This window comes from Danaus plexippus, chromosome 2, assembly GCF_018135715.1.
Source record: "Danaus plexippus chromosome 2, MEX_DaPlex, whole genome shotgun sequence".
Taxonomy (NCBI): domain Eukaryota; kingdom Metazoa; phylum Arthropoda; class Insecta; order Lepidoptera; family Nymphalidae; genus Danaus; species Danaus plexippus.
In genome coordinates, this window is record NC_083537.1 from 4,010,564 (window position 1) to 4,017,669 (window position 7,106).

A 7,106-nucleotide genomic window follows, 5' to 3' on the forward strand; every position below is an offset into this window, starting at 1 on the left:
GATATTCTCGGAAGTTTAATAGAATAATTATTTTTTTAAACAAAGGAAAGTTTTGAGTGAACAAATGCTAGATACTTAGAACAGAATAAAAAAATATGTAAAAAAAAATCTAATATACTATTGGAAGTAAATAAAACATGGTCATATAATAAATAAACATCGACTATTTTAATATCAATAAATATTTTAGTTGGCGTCTCTATGCCTTGGACCTCTGTGTGGGGCAATATTCGCCCGTATCGGAAATTACTTCGGACGACGAGGTACTTCAAAAACCTGTTAAATTTTTGCAAGGACAGTCGCGACGATTGGTGTGAGATCATTATATTTTTATTTTATTTTATTCGCAAAAGAATGAAGTTTTCAAAACGGATAGTTCATAAAGGACAACGTATATTTGCTTCAATAGAGGGAGTTTTCCTGAATGTACATTGTACAGTGCACCGATTTGATATCAGGAATGATTAACAAAACTTTATTATATTTATTACAAACTTTAGATATAAGATAGCGTGAGAAGAGTTTTGAAGAGCAAGTCTGCGTTCAATCGTAGTATATATATATATATAAGAATAAAATTTTGATTGTGTTTATTTTAGTTAATTCGTACCTCATAACTTGTACACCAAGTTACAGCACTTTGTTTTTTCTTCGGTTATAGTTAAATCATTTGTAATAAATTGTGAATATTTGGAACTTAACTCTTCGGAAATTGTCTCGAAAGAAGTGATAATCTTTATAAAGTTCAAACATATTTCTTTAAACTAATTACTGATATATATATTTAAAGTAATTATAAATTTCTCTGACAAAACTTATAGACATTTATTCTCATAAATTGGCATGTAGTTAAACACGCTATAATATTATTATTACCTTAATTATTTTCATTAAGATATTTATTAGCTTAAAACAAAACATGTCGTTTATTAAGCGTGAATAAAGTTTTATGAGTGCAACTGTGAGCTGAGAGCGACCGGTCGCGGGTGCAGGATCAAACCCGGAACAAACCACGTCTCAAGGTTGCACTGTATTTTACTTCAGAAGAGAATTAATTATCGTTTACTAAACCAGTATGTAGATAGCCTCATATAATTCATTTCATCAAGTGTAAATAAAAACTGAGCGTTCTTTTTCACTTGCTAGGGGTAATGTTTACAGATTACGTATGTCATGATAAAGCTTTAATATTAATGGCAACATTCACATTATATTTTTTTTATATTTTAAAGGAGATAATAATTGTATTTCTTTTTAAATTTTCACTTAAAAATTATTTTGGAGCGAGAATATTAATAATTAATTGTTTACGAAAGAGATTATCAAGCGTTGTTCTTTGTTTTTCACTTTAAACAAAGTTATGAAATAAGAAATGTGCGTAGTTTATTTTTGTGTCCTACTTACAACTATTAACGTATAATTGATGGCACTTCTTACGAACTCAAGATTCTAGTCGAGATAAATTGCTGATACTATTGCGTAGACATAAAAAATGTCTCGAGACTATCGCGACAGTAATAGATTCCATTGAAATTAACATACGAATATGAACCAGTAGCGGCCCACTCGTGTGAAACCGGTAAGTCACTCGACACTGGCTAAATAAATATGGAAGCTTGTCTTACGATTGTGAGACCACAACCTACACATCAACTTTGTATCGTCAGTCAAGATTTGGCGGCCGTCTAATGCATAAAAACAAAAAAAAATCTTTATACGTTTATGCTGTAAAAAAAAAACTATTATCAGAATGTCTAGACATGCTATCGAAATGATAGATTGATTTATTTTTTTATTTTAACGATTCCCTCACTAGTTTTTTTATTTCGCCAATCAAGAATACTATGACGGTCGTACTTAGATACTTTTAGTTTTCACGTATAAAAGAGAATAATGAAGGAGATGTTTTAAACACGAATAAAAAAGTCTTTCAAGAATTTTGACGCCAAATGATTTCTTAAAGCAAATATACCTAAATATGTACTGACATTTATTAATAGACGAAGTAAATATCTTATTAGGCATGCATTAAATAAAAAATATGTATAAATTTCGATTTCATTAAAACAAGACTATGAAAATCTATTATTTATTTGTTTCTTTTCCTGTCCAAGTTTATATAGGACGAGAAACAAAGTTGTTTCATCAAAATTCAAGGTCAAACGAAAGTAGTTTTTTAAATATAGCACGATATATCCATGTGCTGCAACAAAATTTTATCACAACATAAAGTGCTCATTCGAAAGAGAAGACATTTATTTATTATATAGATTTTTTTTGTTAACTATAAACTATTGTCTTGAACTTTCGTCTAAATGTTAAAAAAAGTTCTTAGGTCGTTGTCTATCCGTTAATTGTCTTGTCTATTTGTTACTGCATAATTCTATATTTAAATACACATGTGTATATCGCTTAAGTAAACGACATTTACAACAATTCAAAACGTACTCGATGCTTAACAAAACTACAAGAGACGTTTGACTGAAGAGATTTATAAAAATGTTAAATTTCTAGGATTCACCTTATGTCTCAGGTATCGGCTTTTTCGTTGGCTTCAAATCATAAAAATGTTGGAAGAAAGTAAGACTAAGTAACTATTAATAGTCATTCAACTTTGTATTGTTAAGTAATGACCTTATCAAAATAATTTATAAATCTATTAGGGATTTTAATGTAAATCTCTTTAAGAGTGAGGTTTTGTGTGATTTCTCTGATCTTTTAGAACCAATCTAAATAAAATAATATTTTCAATACCTGAGGCTCACCGTGTGAACTTAATAATTAAATATTAATTAGTCTATGAAATCAATATTTCTTTGTAAGTTTGCGAATTAAATATTAGTTTTTTTTTTTTTTATAAAAAATCACAACATTTCATAGCTACATCTGACATGTTAAACGTTTAGACTAAACAAAATATATATATCGACAGAATAATATTCTATTGTAGATTTCATGTTAGTTTAATTACGCATCAATTTTTTCATAGGAGTTTTATGAGATTATTTATGATTATTTCAATGAATTCACTACATGTAGAATTATGTGCTAAGTGAGTATTAGTTATATATTGTAACCCATTTAAGTAACTTCTTTAATTTGTTACAAATTTACTTTTCGCAAAATACTCATAACAATCGATCGTGATTTCGTGCCTTCTATATTTGTTTTCAAAATAGTAAGAAGAGTGCAAATACAGAAAACGTATTATAATAAATAAGTTTACTGTTTAAGTTCGCGTAACTATTGTTTGGTAGGTCGTTAACACGCTCAAAGTAAATAGTTGAAAGTAAGGTACGTTATGGTTACTGGCATCGTTAAAAATGTTTCACAATGTGTTGGACGAGAGCCACAAGATTTTACAAGTCATTGAAGACACAATTTGTAAATGTTACCAAAGAGAACGGATTGATTACTTTTTAAGTTATATGATTATGATTCTAGCAACTAAAATGCCTTAAGGCTCGGTCACTTGTGTTCACGGTTTTATTAATGACGGCTGTTTAATTTTTAGACAACATATTTATTTTGCCTAAAAATATTAAGGTGCTATATTAATAGACATAGTTTCGTAACCGATAGATGGCTTTGCATTTGAGTGTTAAACAAAACGGGTTATGTTAAGCAATGAGTTTTGTTATAAGATGTGTATTTTCAATTAGTGTACTAAAAATACGTTAAGTATTACGTGTTTGAAGAAAATGTGACTCGGCTAACAAGGGTTATGATCCATGGCTATAACAAGTTGCGTTGTAAAAACAACTTAATAGCGTTAAACTAGTGTAGTGGTAAGGCAGGTGCGCTTTCAGGTGAGACAGGCAGGCGCTAGCTAAGTAACGGGTGACTATGCTAGCGTGTTTTAACGTGTTTTCAGTCCTAACTATGAAGCATTTATAATTTGATATGCATTAATATACAACAAGCCATCATTAATACAAAAACTATTTTATAAACCTACATTACATAAATAAAAATATTATATTAGTAATTCTAAGAATAATGTTTTATGAAATTTAATGACGTGACGCTACATTACGAATTAGTAGAACAATTTTAACAAAATATCCCATGAGGAAATGAATTTGTCAATGTAAAAATTGTTAGTTACAATTCTTAATTAATTTAAGGTGATTTTTTTTCCTACAAATTTTGTTTGTGCAGTAATAGAACTGTCAGCAGCTATGTATCAAAAACTGAAGGTGTATACTTTCTGCAAAGTTTGTTGTCTCGTTACGTGAGCAACTGTAAGTATTTTGTAATCGCAAGTAAGTTGATGTCATAGAGATTGGGAGCCAGTCGATGACCTCTGACACAGTGGTTATATGCATTTATGGCTAGACAGTGAACGACGCGTTAATTCCATAGAATATAGGAAAAGCTAGTAATTACATGTTGCGTCTCAGCGACTGTTAATAGATATACATCAAGGATATTTTTGAATTTTCCGTAATAATAATCGCTTACAGAATTACAGTTTTGTATGAAGACTAACACTATATTTGATCTCTCATATAAAAGATCATTGTTTTTATTTATTGTTTATATATTATCTGTTGATATCAATTTAGTTTTTACGTTACATAGATGATGTTACTTTATGTAAATATGCCGTTCAAATTAAACTTTCAACAAGGAAATTCATCTGAAATCTTGTTACGTAAAATTTAATGAAGATTTTGAAAGAGATAATTGGAAATTTATTGCTAGATTTAGATACGTCTATTTCGCAGACTTTCAAAATTTTTTTTTATATGTTTTTAAGGTAACATTATAAAATTAACACCTACATCTATTAATAAAATATCCTATTTGGTTATGTCGATCGTTTTTTTTAAATGTAAATATTGATAAAAGACGAAATGATTCCACAATATTTATTCAAGATTTATTTGAAATGTGAAATTTTCGAAATAATATTATTTATATATCTATGTGGGAGAACAACGACCAGACTGTTTCTTTTCATCATAATGAGAAGCAAGATTAATTGTTTCCAACAATATAGCTAGCCTTATTCTTAAAATTGTTCCTTTTGTTATATTTATATGTAAATATTATAAATACATATTTCGTTAATCCATTTAATACATATATAGTGTATATGCATTTAAACGGAGACTATAGCAGTTTTTTATATTATATAAAACACAATCCTATAAACTTAAAAGAGAAATGTTTTCAAACAACTGCGTTAGATAAAAAATTGCCTGCCAATTTTGTCTTAATACATTTAGTCCACATGAATAAATAAGTTCTTGGGATGTACTAAAAACGTTTACAAGAACGTGGGTAAAAAATCATGAGTGTTTTTTATTCTATTAGAGTCGCATTGCATTTAAATGGTACACCATAGACGAGGAATATTTTATAAGAAGTATTTAAGTACAAGTTATGCACGTTTAATGTGGGAGCTTAAATTTATGTCTTTTATATAGAACATATCATATTTTATATAAAATTAAGCCATTTTAAATTGTGTATTTAACAAGTACATAAGATGGCTAAACAAATTAATATTTATGTATTTTGCCGGGATGTTAAATCATCATCAAACAGACTAAAAATATTAATTTTTCCATCAATCTCATGTAAAACCAGTATCTACTTAAATAATTTTTTGAGGAGAGAAATTAGGTGGGTAAGGTAGGTACTGAATGATAACTTCTAACAGGTTGATATTTACTATATTTGTAATATTTACAATAACTTATACAACCTCTCTATAGAATCGTGTCTAAAATAACTGTAAACCGTAATTTTGTCAGCTAACACCGATGCTAGGTCTCAATATACATCCATTATTTATTTATTTTTAAGACTTTCTTGATATATACTTTATATACATCAAAAACTTGAACATTTATAATATTACAAGGATTAAATGGAGACGCTGTTCTATACAGAGATCAGGCCGCAGGGTCAAAATTCTCATGTTCGTGTGAATTATTACTCATACTAAAATACTTTCTACTATCGCATACTTTTTTCTTTCTTGTTATATATTGTATATGCTTACAAACAGGTTCTATTCAGTGTTTCTTGGGCTGTATTAGCAAAATTTTATAGATTAAGGAAGTAAAAACCGTTTGTGCTTGCCGTGAATAACAATTTACGTAACGTAATTTTGTTTACAGCGAGTGAAACCTCCGATGATATAATGTCTCGTTCACAGACGCATTCCGGATTATCCTTTTGTCCTCTCTATAATAACTTTAAATTATCAGCTATTTATATATTATATGTATGGTTAAAGCCATTTTGATAGTAGACATATGTTATTTTAAACTGTTTTATATAAAATATAAACATTAATTTGATAAAGAATGCTCATTTCCTGTCTAATAAACTGTTTGCACAGCCTGACTGTTTATGAATACTTATATTCTGACAACTTATGTTAAGTAAATAATCTTTGGACATGGAATTCGTCGGTGTGTGGTAATGAATTATAAAGACAATTTTTTTAACGTGTTTTGAGTATTTTTTTTTACATATGACTTAAAAAATTAAAGCTCTACTCACACTTCCTATTTTAATTATAGTATGACATAATTGCCATGTTACAAATTATTTATCTCTAAATAAATATTTCCGCGGGATAGCAACATTTTTCTCATATGATGAAGTGTGACGTGCCAAGAACATGATACAGGTATATGATATTATCGATTATTGCAGGATTATGACACACTCCTGTTTGTGTGACTTACTGTGCCAAGTATTTATATACTCATAGCTAATATGTGTGCGTTTTTATGAGTAAAATAACTACGAAAAGCGTTTTATAAAAAAAAAAGTGGTTTATGGTGCATTTATGATTGTGTTGCCTTATAAAAATAATTAATAGACATTGAATAAACATTTGTAATGAAATCACATGGACATACACTTGTATTTTTTTTCTACTCTTACTGTATTATTACTCAAGCAAGCGAGTCATAAAAACTTTTTGCTTATAACGTGAGAGTTGGTAGAATATTTTAAACCCTTTTACTGATATAAGCGTACATAGTATAGATTTATAAGTATCTGTCGGCTGATCAAAGTAATGCTGGCATGACTCTCATTATCACAAATTGTATTTAAAGTTCGCTTTTGAATTATTA